The sequence below is a fragment of the Lepisosteus oculatus genome, chromosome 14 (genome assembly GCF_040954835.1).
Source record: "Lepisosteus oculatus isolate fLepOcu1 chromosome 14, fLepOcu1.hap2, whole genome shotgun sequence".
Classification (NCBI taxonomy): Eukaryota; Metazoa; Chordata; class Actinopteri; order Semionotiformes; family Lepisosteidae; genus Lepisosteus; species Lepisosteus oculatus.
This window is the reverse complement of record NC_090709.1, coordinates 55,939,454-55,953,424: the sequence shown is the minus strand read 5'-3', so window position 1 is coordinate 55,953,424 and position 13,971 is coordinate 55,939,454. Positions and strand designations below refer to the sequence as shown.

General features: G+C 51.4%; 6 non-coding genes across 6 annotated transcripts; 1 reads left to right on the top strand and 5 right to left on the bottom strand.

Annotated features, from left to right (window-relative positions):
- Positions 1–215: 215 nt before the first annotated feature.
- trnav-cac (transfer RNA valine (anticodon CAC)) lies at positions 216–288 on the bottom strand. The gene has a single exon. It is a non-coding gene; the product is annotated as a tRNA-Val (tRNA).
- A 1,340-nt stretch (positions 289–1,628) lies between these two features.
- On the bottom strand, positions 1,629–1,701 carry trnav-aac (transfer RNA valine (anticodon AAC)). Its single transcript has one exon. It is a non-coding gene; the product is annotated as a tRNA-Val (tRNA).
- A 109-nt stretch (positions 1,702–1,810) lies between these two features.
- Positions 1,811–1,883, bottom strand: trnaf-gaa (transfer RNA phenylalanine (anticodon GAA)). Its single transcript has one exon. It is a non-coding gene; the product is annotated as a tRNA-Phe (tRNA).
- Positions 1,884–3,598: 1,715 nt separating this feature from the next.
- On the bottom strand, positions 3,599–3,671 carry trnav-cac (transfer RNA valine (anticodon CAC)). Its single transcript has one exon. It is a non-coding gene; the product is annotated as a tRNA-Val (tRNA).
- Positions 3,672–4,365: 694 nt separating this feature from the next.
- trnah-gug (transfer RNA histidin (anticodon GUG)) lies at positions 4,366–4,437 on the top strand. The gene has a single exon. It is a non-coding gene; the product is annotated as a tRNA-His (tRNA).
- Positions 4,438–5,169: 732 nt separating this feature from the next.
- On the bottom strand, positions 5,170–5,242 carry trnaf-gaa (transfer RNA phenylalanine (anticodon GAA)). The gene has a single exon. It is a non-coding gene; the product is annotated as a tRNA-Phe (tRNA).
- Positions 5,243–13,971: the final 8,729 nt, after the last annotated feature.

Genomic DNA, 13,971 nt, shown 5'->3' with positions numbered 1-13,971 from the left:
ATGTCTTCCTCGTTAGTATAGGACCTGTCACCTGTCCCCACCTGTCACGCGGGAGACTGGGGTGCATCAGGACGCGCCTTGAAGTGAAAGCAGGATGCGCTGTGACATGCACTGTGCAGATCCCGCCACACTAAGAGGTGGGTCCAGTGGGTCTGTTCGATCACAGCGCTAGGCGAATCCCCAATCCCCTTTTGTGCCTGGCGACAAAAGATGTCTGTTTCCGCCCGGTTTCGAACCGGGGACCTTTCGCGTGTGAGGCGAACGTGATAACCACTACACTACGGAAACGGTGGTAAGACGTGCCCAGCGGCCCAGCCCTGAGCTTCGCCAATGCGATTCAGCTGGTTCCAGTGCCTTTATTGGAGTGCGCTGATGGACCGTGCTCTCTCTCCAGAGACCAGCACGCCTGTCATGGACGGAGCAGGAAAGGCGGCGCCACATTCTACAGCCCTCTCCACGCAATCGACGAAATCGGGCTACTGAAGTGGAGAAAATCGCCTCTCCAGAAAGTGCAAATATCATCTTGGAGACTATAAATCCTATTGCCGAAGGTCAGCCCTGTCTACCAGAGTAACCCTCCCACAGCGATGATCAGCTCGTCTCACACGCGAGAAGTTTCGGTTGGAAACAAGCGCCCCCTCTTCTCGCACGTTTTGCACGTTCGAGTAGTTTTAATGCGGCTCTTTCGTACACGGTGCTGATCTTTTGGAAAGCAGGAGGCAAAACCGAGTCGAACCGCCTGGGTGAAAACCAGGAACCCTAACCGCTAGACTATATGGCAGCGAACAACCATGCTGTTCACGGCATCAAGCAAGCAAACTACATAAATACGAGAAAACACGCAAGAGAGTTGTCACTCAGAGTGTCGAAGGGTCGATGTATACTGGGGCTCAGTTGAAATGCAACGTCAGGACTTTTCCGAATTATGTCACACGAAGAGAGCACAGCCCTTTCCGCCCTGCCGCGTGTGTCTCGGTAACTCGCTGTGATCGTATAGTGGTCAGTACTTTGCGTTGTGGCCGCAACAACCCCGGTTCGAATCCGGGTCACGACAGAATAGGGGCGTCTGCTTTTACTACTCGCACGAATGAAGGCAAAAAAAAGCCAATCGACGTGAACGAACGGCGCTTTACAGAGGAGTACTGCCTGACTGGATCGTTGATGAACGACAGAGGCCACTCCGACCTCTTCTCGGTTTTCTTCAATGACTTACTAAGGATCTTCTTCACATTCGCCCATGCAGGGGAAGCCAGTTACACCAAAGCAAACGCAGGAAAGTGCATTTCAAGCAGAGACCAGGAGGGACTTGTTTACACCGAGAGTGGGCGGAGAATGGAACAATGCGCCCAGCCCTGTTGCTGGAGCCGATTCTTGATGAGCTCTTGGGCTCACTAAGAGGCCCCCGCTGGATGCTAATCTTTCTGTTGTTCTTGCAGGTCCTGCGCTGCTTTTGAGCCGACAGAGCTCGTCCTGGTCTGTCGGCACAGCCCAATTGCAAATGATCGGCTCCGCGTACAGAAGGAACGTGCGTTTGGTACAAGAGTGCACGAAGGCACCGGAAATACATTGGGAACAAATGACCGGTCGCTCAAGACCTCTGTGAAGTACAGGAGCGTGCAAAACGAGGCTGTTTCCGCCCGGTCTCGAACCGGGGACCTTTCGCGTGTTAGTCGAACGTGATAGCCGCTACACTACAGAAACCTGTAGGGACTGCTGCTGGTGTCTCGCTTGCGTTTCGGGCTGAGAAAGGGACGCGTCACTTTAGGCAGGTGGCGCTGGAGAGAGGAACAAAGGGCGCGATGAAACAAAATGCCGAAACCCGGGATCGAACCAGGGACCTTTAGATCTTCAGTCTAACGCTCTCCCAACTGAGCTATTTCGGCAGTGCGCAAAGCCCACAGCCACCTGCTCCAGCCTTCCTGTGTTGTGGCATGAGCGCACCAAGAGTAGCGGGAGAGTGTTGCAGGAACGTCACTCAGAAGGAAAGCCACCCAGCTGCGCCCTCTGAGCTCTGTCCAGCGCATCTTCCTCGCATGGACTCCTGCCTGCGACGGGCAGGAAACAATTAGCCAGAACAGAACGACACCCCATGGGTGTCTCATGACCGCACCTTAGGTTGTGACACGTGCAGGTGTGAGGGGTTGCCGGGCTACTTTGGAGCAGAGCTTGGGCGGAGGGGGGGCGGGAAAGCAGACAAAGAGGTGACACCTCAAGGTCTGCACGATCACAGCTCTCCGCCGCCCCAGGCTTCCGCTCGATAAGCTACTGGACACACCCGCCCCTCCTCACACAGACCGTGGAAAAGCCCCCGAGTGGGAGGGCTCGCTCTTCCTCCCAGGAGCTCTTGGACACGACGCCCAGACAGGGCGCGGGGAGCCGCCGCCTGCAAACACGGCTCCAGGCAGGACTCCACTCCGCAGGAGCCGCAGAGCAGAGGAGATGAGGGCAGCTTAGCTCCTGTGCAGAGACCTGAGCTGTTGTTGCTGTGGATGCTGTCTTTTCTGCACTCGGGGTAGGAGTGAATGTTGAGTTGCACTTAGAAATGAAGCAGAGCACTTCAACGGCACGGGTGTGTGTGTGTGTGCGCCCTGGTGATTCTGGGAGACAGATCGAACCTGGGCTAAAAGAGAGGGGGCTTAGCCCTCTTCCAGTTGCTAGTTCAAAGTTGTACAACCCCTTTGTATCTGCTAGGCGGCGCAGTCGTCGTGCACAAAGAACACTTTGAAAAGCGTCAAAGGCAAGTCATTCCGAGTTGGTCGTTTGTGTTTTCCGTTCAGACGCGAAATGCTGACATGATCTCTCGGCTCCTCGGTTGTCATTTCTGCTCCGTAAAGGGATCACAGCACGCGTCGGCTTCCAGCATGCTGGGTCGGGACACGATGCCGGGGGTTGGAGAGAGCGATGTCTTCCGTTAGTATAGTGGCAAGTATCCCCGCCTGTCACGCGGGAGACCGGGGTTCGATTCCCCGACGGGGAGTAGCTTTTCTTTCACCTCCTTAGAGAAATGACTGCCTTTCACTTCTCTGTTTTCTTTCACAGCGTCGTGCACCTTTTCATTGCTCTCGCTTTCAGAGCCTCCGCACGGCAGTCGACTCGACATCAGGAAGCACATTGAAGTGAAAGCAGGAAGCGCTGCGACATGCACTGTGCAGATCCCGCCACACTAAGAGGTGAGTGGGTCTGTTCGATGCACAAAGAACGCTTTGAGAAGCGTCAAAGGCAAGTCATTCCGAGTTGGTCGTTTGTGTTTTCCGTTCAGACGCGAAATGCTGAAATGATCTCTCGGCTCCTCGGTTGTCATTTCTGCTCCGTAAAGGAATCACAGCACGCGTCGGCTTCCAGCACGGTGGGTCGGGACACGATGCCGGGGGTCGGAGAGAGCGATGTCTTCCTCGTTAGTATAGGACCTGTCACCTGTCCCCACCTGTCACGCGGGAGACTGGGGTGCATCAGGACGCGCCTTGAAGTGAAAGCAGGATGCGCTGTGACATGCACTGTGCAGATCCCGCCACACTAAGAGGTGGGTCCAGTGGGTCTGTTCGATCACAGCGCTAGGCGAATCCCCAATCCCCTTTTGTGCCTGGCGACAAAAGATGTCTGTTTCCGCCCGGTTTCGAACCGGGGACCTTTCGCGTGTGAGGCGAACGTGATAACCACTACACTACGGAAACGGTGGTGAGACGTGCCCAGCGGCCCAGCGCTGAGCTTCGCCAATGCGATTTAGCAGCTTCCAGTGCCTTTATTGGAGTGCGCTGATGGACCGTGCTCTCTCTCCAGAGACCAGCACGCCTGTCATGGACGGAGCAGGAAAGGCGGCGCCACATTCTACAGCCCTCTCCACGCAATCGACGAAATCGGGCTACTGAAGTGGAGAAAATCGCCTCTCCAGAAAGTGCAAATATCATCTTGGAGACTATAAATCCTATTGCCGAAGGTCAGCCCTGTCTACCAGAGTAACCCTCCCACAGCGATGATCAGCTCGTCTCACACGCGAGAAGTTTCGGTTGGAAACAAGCGCCCCCTCTTCTCGCACGTTTTGCACGTTCGAGTAGTTTTAATGCGGCTCTTTCGTACACGGTGCTGATCTTTTGGAAAGCAGGAGGCAAAACCGAGTCGAACCGCCTGGGTGAAAACCAGGAACCCTAACCGCTAGACTATATGGCAGCGAACAACCATGCTGTTCCCGGCATCATGCAAGCAAACTACATAAATATGAGAAAACACGCAAGAGTGTTGTCACTCAGAGTGTCGAAGGGTCGATGTATACTGGGGCTCAGTTGAAATGCAACGTCAGGACTTTTCCGAATTATGTCACACGAAGAGAGCACAGCCCTTTCCGCCCTGCCGCGTGTGTCTCGGTAACTCGCTGTGATCGTATAGTGGTCAGTACTTTGCGTTGTGGCCGCAACAACCCCGGTTCGAATCCGGGTCACGGCAGAATAGGGGCGTCTGCTTTTACTACTCGCACGAATGAAGGCAAAAAAAAGCCAATCGACGTGAACGAACGGCGCTTTACAGAGGAGTACTGCCTGACTGGATCGTTGATGAACGACAGAGGCCACTCCGACCTCTTCTCTGTTTTCTTCAATGACTTACTAAGGATCTTCTTCACATTCGCCCATGCAAACGCAGGAAAGTGCATTTCAAGCAGAGACCAGGAGGGACTTGTTTACACCGAGAGTGGGCGGAGAATGGAACAATGCGCCCAGCCCTGTTGCTGGAGCCGATTCTTGATGAGCTCTTGGGCTCACTAAGAGGCCCCCGCTGGATGCTAATCTTTCTGTTGTTCTTGCAGGTCCTGCGCTGCTTTTGAGCCGACAGAGCTCGACCTGGTCTGTCGGCACAGCCCAATTGCAAATGATCGGCTCCGCGTACAGAAGGAACGTGCGTTTGGTACAAGAGTGCACGAAGGCACCGGAAATACATTGGGAACAAATGACCGGTCGCTCAAGACCTCTGTGAAGTACAGGAGCGTGCAAAACGAGGCTGTTTCCGCCCGGTCTCGAACCGGGGACTTTTCGCGTGTTAGGTGAACGTGATAGCCTCTACACTACGGAAACCGGCAGGGACCGCTGCTGGTGTCTCGCTTGCGTTTCGGGCTGAGAAAGGGACGCGTCACTGTAGGCAGGGGGCGCTGGAGAGAGGAACAAAGGGCGCGATGAAACAAAATGCCGAAACCTGGGATCAAACCAGGGACCTTCAGAGCTTCAGTCTAACGCTCTCCCAGCTGAGCTATTTCGGCAGTGCGCAAAGCCCACAGCCACCTGCTCCAGCCTTCCTGTGTTGCGGCATGAGCGCACCAAGAGGAGCGGGAGAGTGTTGCAGGAACGTCACTCAGAAGGAAAGGAACATGTGACCGGTCGCTCAAGACCTCTGTGAAGTACAGGAGCGTACAAAAAGAGGCTGTTCCCGTCCGGTTTCGAACCGGTGATTTTTCGCGTGTGAGGCAAACGTGATAACCGCTGCACTACGGAAACGGTGAGAAAAGGGACCCACTGGCAGTGAGTATTGAACCTTATTGCATTACTGCTCCCAACCAGTTGATATCAATTTAATTCCTAAGGGTTATGTTCTTGTTTTGAGTATCTCATGTAGACGTTGTAAACAAGTTCAATTACGAAACGGTCTAAATGAATGATATACTTATGTCCTCTTGATATGTGTAACTCTTTGTAACTGAATGAATTTATATCTTTTGTATTCTGTTAAGCCTTACGATAAGATCTGTTAGGTTTGCATGCATATTCTATATATTAACAAATGTATCCTCGTGTATTAGTACCTGTGTGTGCATTGTTTGATTTATGTCGCATGGTTGGATTCTAAACCATTAAAATAATCAATTTTGTGATTTACTGCCACAAAAATAATTGTCCCAGTAAATGCCCAAACCCCTACAGAACTGGTGCCTCGTGAGAGAACACTACAACAGTGTGTGATATCCTGTCCCAGCCTGAGGAGCAGACAGCGAGCCTGTCTCTTAATAATGCTAATAATACAGTGTGTGATTCCCTGCCCCAGCCAGAGGAACAGACAGTGAGCCTGTCTCTCAATAATAATACAGTGTGTGATCTCCTGTCCCAGCCTGAGGAACAGACAGTGAGCCTGTCTCTCAATAATAATAATACAGTGTGTGATTCCCTGCCCCAGCCAGAGGAACAGACAGTGAGCCTGTCTCTCAATAATAATACAGTGTGTGATCCCCTGTCCCAGCTTGGGAAACAGTGAGTCAGCCTCTCAATAATTATAATACAGTGTGATCTACTGTCCCAGCCAGAGGAACACACAGTGAGCCTGTATCTAAATAATAATAATACAGTGCGTGATCTCCTGTACTAGCCTGAGGAACAGACAGCGAGCCTGTCTCTCAATAATGATAACCTAGTATGGAATGTCCTGTCCCAGTCTGAAGGACAAACAGTGAGCATGTCCCTCAGTTATAATAGAACAGTGTGTGTTCTCCAGTCCCAGCAGGAGGAACAGACAGTGAGTCTGTATCTCAATACTAATAATACAGTGTGTGATATCCTGCCCCAGCCTGAGGAACAGACAGTGAGCCTGTCTCTCAATAATAATAATACAGTGTGTGATTTCCTGTCCCAGCCTGGGGAACAGTGAACCAGATACTCAATAATAATAATACAGTGTGTGATCTCCTGTCTCAGCCTGGGGAACACTGAGCCTGTCTCTCAATACTAATTATACAGTGTGTCATTTCCTGCCCCAGTCAGAGGAACAGACAGTGAGCCCGTCTCTCAATAATAATAATACAGTGTGTGATCTCCTGTCCCAGCCTGAGGAACAGACAGGAGTGAGCCAGTCTCTCAATAATAATAAAGCAGATTATGATCTGCTGTCCCAGCCTAAGGAACAGTCAGGAAAGAGCAGGTCTCTCTATAATAATAATACAGTTTGTGATCTCCTGTCCCAGCCTGAGGAACAGACAGTGAGCCTGTTTCTCAATAATAATAATACAGTGTGGGATCTCCTGTCCCAGCCTGAGGAACAGTGAGCCTGTCTCTCAATAATAAAAATACAATGTGTTATCTCCTTTCCCGGCCTGGGGAACACTGAGGCTTTCTCTCAATACTAATAATACAGTGTGTGATATCCTACCCTAGCCTGAGGAACAGACAGTGAGCCTGTCTCTCAATAATAATAATAGAGTGTGTGATTTACTGTCCCAGCCTGAGGAACAGACTGTGAGCCTGTCTCTCAATAATAATAATAGAGTGTGTGATCTCCTGTCCCAGCCTGAGGAACAGACTGTGAGCCTGTCTCTCAGTAATAATAATAGTGTGTGATTTCCTGTCTCAGCCTGAGGAACAGACTGTGAGCCTCTCTCAATACTAATAATCCAGTGTGTGATCTCCTGTTCAAGCCCAAGTGAAGACACAGTGAGCCTATCTGTCAATAATAGTAATACAGTGTGTGATCTCCTGTCCCAGCCTGAGAAACAGACAGTGAGCCTTTCTCTCAATAATAATAATACAGCGTGTGATCTCCTGTCCCAGCCTGAGGAACAGACAGTGAGCCTGCCTCTCAATAACAAGCCAATGTGTGATCTCCTGTCCCAGCCTGAGGAACAGAGAGTGAGCCTGTCTCTCAATAATAATACAGTGTGTGATCCTCTGTCCCAGCCTGAGAAACAGACAGTGAGCCTGTCTCTCAATAATAATACAGTGTGTGATCCTCTGTCCCAGCCTGAGGAACAGACAGTGAGCCTGTCTCTCAATAATAATAATACAGTGTGAATTCCTGTCTCAGCTTGTGGAACATACAGTGAGCCTGTCTCTCTATAATAATGATATAATGTATGACCTCCTGTCCCAGCCTGGGGAATATACAGTGAGCCTGTCTCACTATAATAATAATACAGTGTCTGATCTCCTGTCCCAGCCTGAGGAACAATGAGCCTGTCAATCAATAATAATACAGTATGTGATGTCCTGTCTTCGCCTGAGGAACAGAGAGTAAGCCTGTCTCTCAATAATAATAATTCAGTGTGGGATCTCCTGTCCCAGTCTGATGAACAGACAGTGAGCCTCTCTCTCAATAAAAATAATACAGTGTGTGATCTCCTGTCCCAGCCTGAGGAACAAACAGTGAGCCTGTCTCAAAATAATAATAATACAGTGTGGGATCTCCTGTCCCAGCCTGGGGAACAGTGTGCCAGACTCTCAATAATATTAATAATAATAATACAATGTGATCTACTGTCCCAGATTGAGGAACAGACAGTGAGCCTGTCTCAATAATTATACAGTGTGTGACCATCTGTCCCAGACCGAGGAAAAGACAGTGAGTCTGTCTCTAAATAATAATAATACAGTGTGGGATCTCTTGTCCCAGCCTGGGGAACAGTGAGCCAGACTCTCAATAATAATAATACAGTGTGATCTACTGTCCCAGCCTGAGGAACAGACAGTGAGTTTGTCTCTCAATAATAATACAGTGTTATCTCCTGTCCCAGCCTGGGGAACAGACAGTGAGCCTGTCTCTCAATAATAATAATACAGTGTGTGATCTCCTGTCCCAGACTGAGGAACAGACAGTGAGACTGTCTCTCAATAATTATAATAATACTGTGTGAGCTCCTGACCCAGCCTGGGGAACATACAGTGAGCCTGTCTCTCTAAAATAATAATTCAGTGTGGGATCTCCTGTCCAACTCTGAGGAACAGACAGTGAGCCTGTCTCTAAATAATAATAATACAGTGTGTGATCTCCTGTCCCAGCCTGAGGAACAGTGAGCCTGTCAATCAATAATAATACACTATGTGATGTCCTGTCTGAGCTTGAGGAACAGAGAGTAAGCCTGTCTCTCAATAATAATAATACAGTGTGGGATCTCCTGTCCCAGCCTGGGGAACAGTGAGCCAGACTCTCAATAATCTTAATAATAATAATACAGTGTGATCTACTGTCCCAGCCTGAGGTACAGTGAGCCTTTCTCTCAATAATAATATAGTGTGTGACCATCTTCTGTGGTCTGTTTCAAATCCGCCCGCGATGAGACACCGAGGAGAAATGAAGAGCCCCAGTCGCGCTAGAAAATCACCCGGGAAAGAGACTTTCAATGTAGGAAAAAAAAGTCGTTAGTAACAGACATAATATGTTTGTTTTGTTTTTTTAATCGCTGCGATGTGTGACTAAGCTCATACGACTAAGAGTTGCCCCCTTTGTCTAGATCTGGTAACCTGCTCGTCGCTGGTGGGCCAGATCGTGTCCCCCGTCACTACACTGGGGCATTAAGACCCACACAGAGCGCAGGGTGAGTGCCCCCTGCTGGCCCCACTGAGAGGTTGTATCCCACCTCCTCCGCTCTCTGCGAAAAGCAGTATCTTCAGGCCCTGACATCCCACCCCTGCCACTCTCTGCGTAAATAAGTATCGTCAGGCCCTGACATCCCACCCCCGCCACTGTCTACGTAAAGTAGTATCGTCAGGGCCTGACATCCCACTCCCGCCACTCTCTGTGTAAAGTAGTGTCATATGGCCCTGACACCAATCCCTCCACTCTCTGCATAAAGCAGTGTCTTATGGCCCTGAAACCCTCCCCTCCACTCTCTACATAAAGCAGTGTTGTCAAGCCCTGACATCCCTCCCCCACCACTCTCTGCGTAAAGCACTGCCGTATAACCCTGACACCCACCCCTCCACACTCTGCGTTAAGCTGTGTTGTCAGGCCCTGATATCCCACCCCCGCCACTCTCTGTGTAAAGCAGTGTCATATGGCCCTGACATCCCACCCCCACCACTCTCTGTGTAAAGCACTGCTGTATGGCCCTGACATCACACCGCCACCACTCTCTGCGGAAAGCACTGTCATATAGCCCTGACACCCACCCCTCCATTTTTTGCATAAAGCAGTGTCGTCAAGCCCTGCCACTCTCTGCGTAAAGAAGTGTCGTATGGCCCTGAAATCCCACCCCCACCACTAACTGTGTAAAGTAGTATCGTCAGGCCCTGACATCCCACCCCTGCCACTCCCTGCGTAAAGAAGTGTCATATGGCCCTGACATCACACCCCCACCACTCTCTGTCGAAAGCACTGTCGTATAGCCCTGACATCCCACCCCTCCACTCTCTGCATAAAGCAGTGTCGTCAAGCTCTGACATCCCACCCCCACCACTCTCTGTGTAAAGCAGTGTCATATGGCCCTGACATCCTAGCCCCGCCACTCTCTGTGTAAAGCAGTGTCATATGGCCCTGACATCCCACCCCCACCACTCTCTGTGTAAAGCACTGTTGTATGGCCCTGACATCACACCCCCACCACTCTCTGCGGAAAGCACTGTCGTATAGCCTTGACACCCACCTCTCCACTCTCTGTGTAAAGCAGTGTCATCTAGCCCTGACATCCCACCCCCTCCACTCTCTGAATAAAGAAGTGTCGTATGGCCCTGACATCCCACCCCTCCACTCTCTGCGTAATACGGTATCGTCAGGCCTTGACATCCAACCCCCGCCACTCTCTGCGTAAAGCAGACACGTTACAGACATTTACAACAAAGACATATTATAAAATATTGACATATACTGTAGGCGGCTGGAGCATTATTGGGAGACAGACTCACTGTTCCTCAGGCTGTGACAGGAGATCACATACTGGGCTGCCAGATCAACTGAGTTCACTCCTCCCTCTCCCAGTAGGATTGGGACCCGTTGTGATTCTGGCAGGTGTGGGAACTCTGGGATTAGATTTCTGAATTTCGGGAAGAATGTTTCTCTAATCCCAGAGTATCTGTCACAGTGCAGTAGGAAGTGCACCTCTGTCTCTATTTCTCCCCGCTGGCAGTGGGAGCACAGCCTGTCCTCTCTGGGCAGCCAGGTCTGCCTGTGTCGCCCAGTTTCTATGGCCAGGTTGTGGTCACTGAGCCTGTACTTCGTCAGGGTCTGTTTCTGTTTGTTATTTTTTATTTTGGTCAAATATTCAGCTAGTGTGTATTGTCTGTTTAAGGTTCTGTAGCATTCCAGTTTATGTTGTGTTTGTGTGTGTGTGTCCCAGTGTGTGAGATATTGCTGTTTGATCTGTGCTGTGATGTGGTTGAGTCTGGGTTGTGGTGCTCTAGCAGTGCTGTCCTGAGGCTGGTTAGTGTCGGTGTCACTCACTGCGAGTGTGATCTCAGCAGAGTCTCTGTACTCTTGGGACACTTGACTCACCTGTCTCTCTCTTTCTCTCCCTGTGCTGTCCCTCTCCTGCCCCCTCTCTCCCTCCTCGGACTCCAGCTGGAGGAGGTCCAATCACCACCTCCTGTGAGACAGAAGAAAAATAAGGTGGGTAATGCTCTGATCCTCTCTTTACATCTGTCCAGTGTCCAGTCAGTATCCAGTCAGTGTGTCTGTATGAACCCCTCTCTCTCTCTCAGTGCAGTGTTCATGTACTGGAGTGTCCAGTCAGTGTGTCTGTATGAACCCCTCTCTCTCTCAGTGCAGTGTTCATGTACTGGAGTGTCCAGTCATGTGTCTGTATGAACCCCTCTCTCTCTCTCAGTGCAGTGTTCATGTCCTGGAGTGTCCAGTCCGACTCTTAACGTGACTCTCCTGTCTCTGCTTCAGAAGCACTGGTGCGTCTTTTTAAAGTCCCTGAGCTGCGTGTCGGTGGAGACAGATGATCAGGACGAGCTGATGGAGGCGGCGGAGACCGTGGGTCAGGAGAGGAAGAGCGAGGGAGAGGAGGAGCAGGATGCCGGGAAGGACAAGTAGAGGAAGAGGAGGTGCAGGTGAGCAGACAGGGGGGCGCCGCCCGGTCATGTCTGTGATTCAAGGAGGAGTCTCCTCTTGCTGTTTGATGTCATGGTGACGTCTGTGTCTGTGTCCCTCACACCTGCAATAACAATATTCTTTCCAGGTTCCTTTCCTGGTTCTGTGCCAGCTAAGATCTGGACTGGACTGGACTGGACTGGACTGGAGTGGAGCTGAGGGACGCCAGACTGGACTGCACTGAAGCTGAGGGGCCCCAGACTGAACTGGACAGGAGCTGAGGGACACCAGACTGGACTGGACTGGAGCCTAGGGACACCAGACTGGACTGGACCGGAGCTGAGAGACACCAGACTGGACTGCACCGGAGCTGAGAGACACCAGACTGGACTGGACTGGAGCTGAGGGACCCCAGACTGTGCTGGACCTAAGCTGAGGGACCCCAGTCTGGACTGAAGCTGAGGGACCCCAGTCTGTGCTGGACCGAAGCTGAGGGAACCCAGTCTGTGCTGGACCGAAGCTGAGGGACCCCAGTCTGGACTGCACTGGAGCTGAGGGGCCCCAGACTGGACTGGACTGAAGCTGAGGGGCCCCAAACTGGACTGGACTGAAGCTGAGGGACCCCAGACCCCAGTCTGGACTGAAGCTTGTAATTTTTGTTCTTTTGTTAAGCATCAATAATTTTTTTAAAAAAAAAATCTATTTAGCTTTTGGTTTTTTCCCTCCCCCCCCCCAAAGTTGCTGCTGGGAGAGGTGTGAGTGGGGCCAGCAGGGGGCGCTCTCACCCTGTGGTCTGTGTGAGTCCTGATGCCCCAGTATAGTGACGGGGGACACTGGACTGTAAACAGGCGCCGTCCTTCGGATGGGAGGTCAAACCAAGGTCCTGACTCTCTGTGCTCATTAACAATCCCGGGGTGTCTCTGGAGAAGAGTAGGGGTGTTACCCCAGTGTCCTGGCCTGATTCCCCCCCTGGTCTTGACCCATCATGGCCTCCTACTCACCCCCCTCTCTGAACTGGCTCCATCCCTCTGTTCCCTCTGCTGTGTGCTGAGCGGACTGGAGCATAATCCAGGTGGGGGCTGCACACTGGGGGGGCTGGAGGGGATCCCCCTGACCTGGGAAGAGCTCTGAGGGGAGGGTCCAGACTTATTAATTATTATTATTATTATTCGTGCTGCACTGGGCTTCAGTCCTGGCAGTGAGAGGGGGACTCTGTGATCAGTACAGATACTTATGACTGTATAATAATACACGATAGAAATGGAAAACAGGGTAGCGCTGTAGTCTCTTCGAAACGTTTTGAACTGTCAGAAGAAGTTTTCAGAACCCGGACTCGTGAAGGTACAGGTCTTCTCCCATCGTCCGGAGCAAGGTGTATCGTGTCCTGGTGATTTCTCCCGTTTCGAACGGAGTTTAATGTCGCGTTTCTACTTTATTAGAGAGAGGCACTGAACATCCTGTGATGGACTGCTGTCCTGTCCAGGGTGTGTGAGGGTGTGTGTGTCCAGTGATGGACTGCTGTCCTGTCCAGGGTGTGTGTGTCCTGTGATGGACTGGTGTCCTGTCCAGGGTGTGTGTGTGTCCTGTGATGGACTGGTGTCCTGTCCAGGGTGTGTGTGTGTCCTGTGATGGACTGGTATCCTGTGAAAGACTGGTGTCCTGTCCAGGGTGTGTGTGTGTCCTGTGATGGACTGGTGGATCACAATATTAATTCTCCTCCTTGATTCCCTCCTTCATCGCCAGAGTGAAAGCGGGACACGGCAGTAAAAGCTCAGCCCTGCGGGTGGTGGTCCTCTCGGCCACACGGGGGCGCTGTGGCCCCACGGGGGGGGGTTATGTTCAAGTCCCGCTGGGAATCGCACCGACGCGGCGGAGTTCGTGAACGTCCCAGACACCAAGAAAACGAGAGAGAGAAAAAAGGTCGTTTTCGGGGTTCAAGAAGCAACCCCGAGATTCAGGGAGTTTCCCCGCTGAGCTTACTCTGCCGAAAACACGCAGGTTTTATTTTTTTCCCGTGCCCCCCCCTCACACAGGCCGTTTCTGTAGCGTGAAGTTGTGTTTTTTTGCGCGGCGGTCGGTGAAGGGCGAAATTTAATTTATTTTTTTCTCACGGTTTGAAACAGAAACAGCCGGGTGGTGTTGTAGAGAGGTCGACGTGCCTGGTTTTCCTCGTCTGCGAAGCCCGTTTTTTTTTTTTTTTTGGGGGGGGGGGGGGTCGTGAGGTCCCACGCAGCACTCGGAAAAGAAAATGACGTTTCTTTTCCC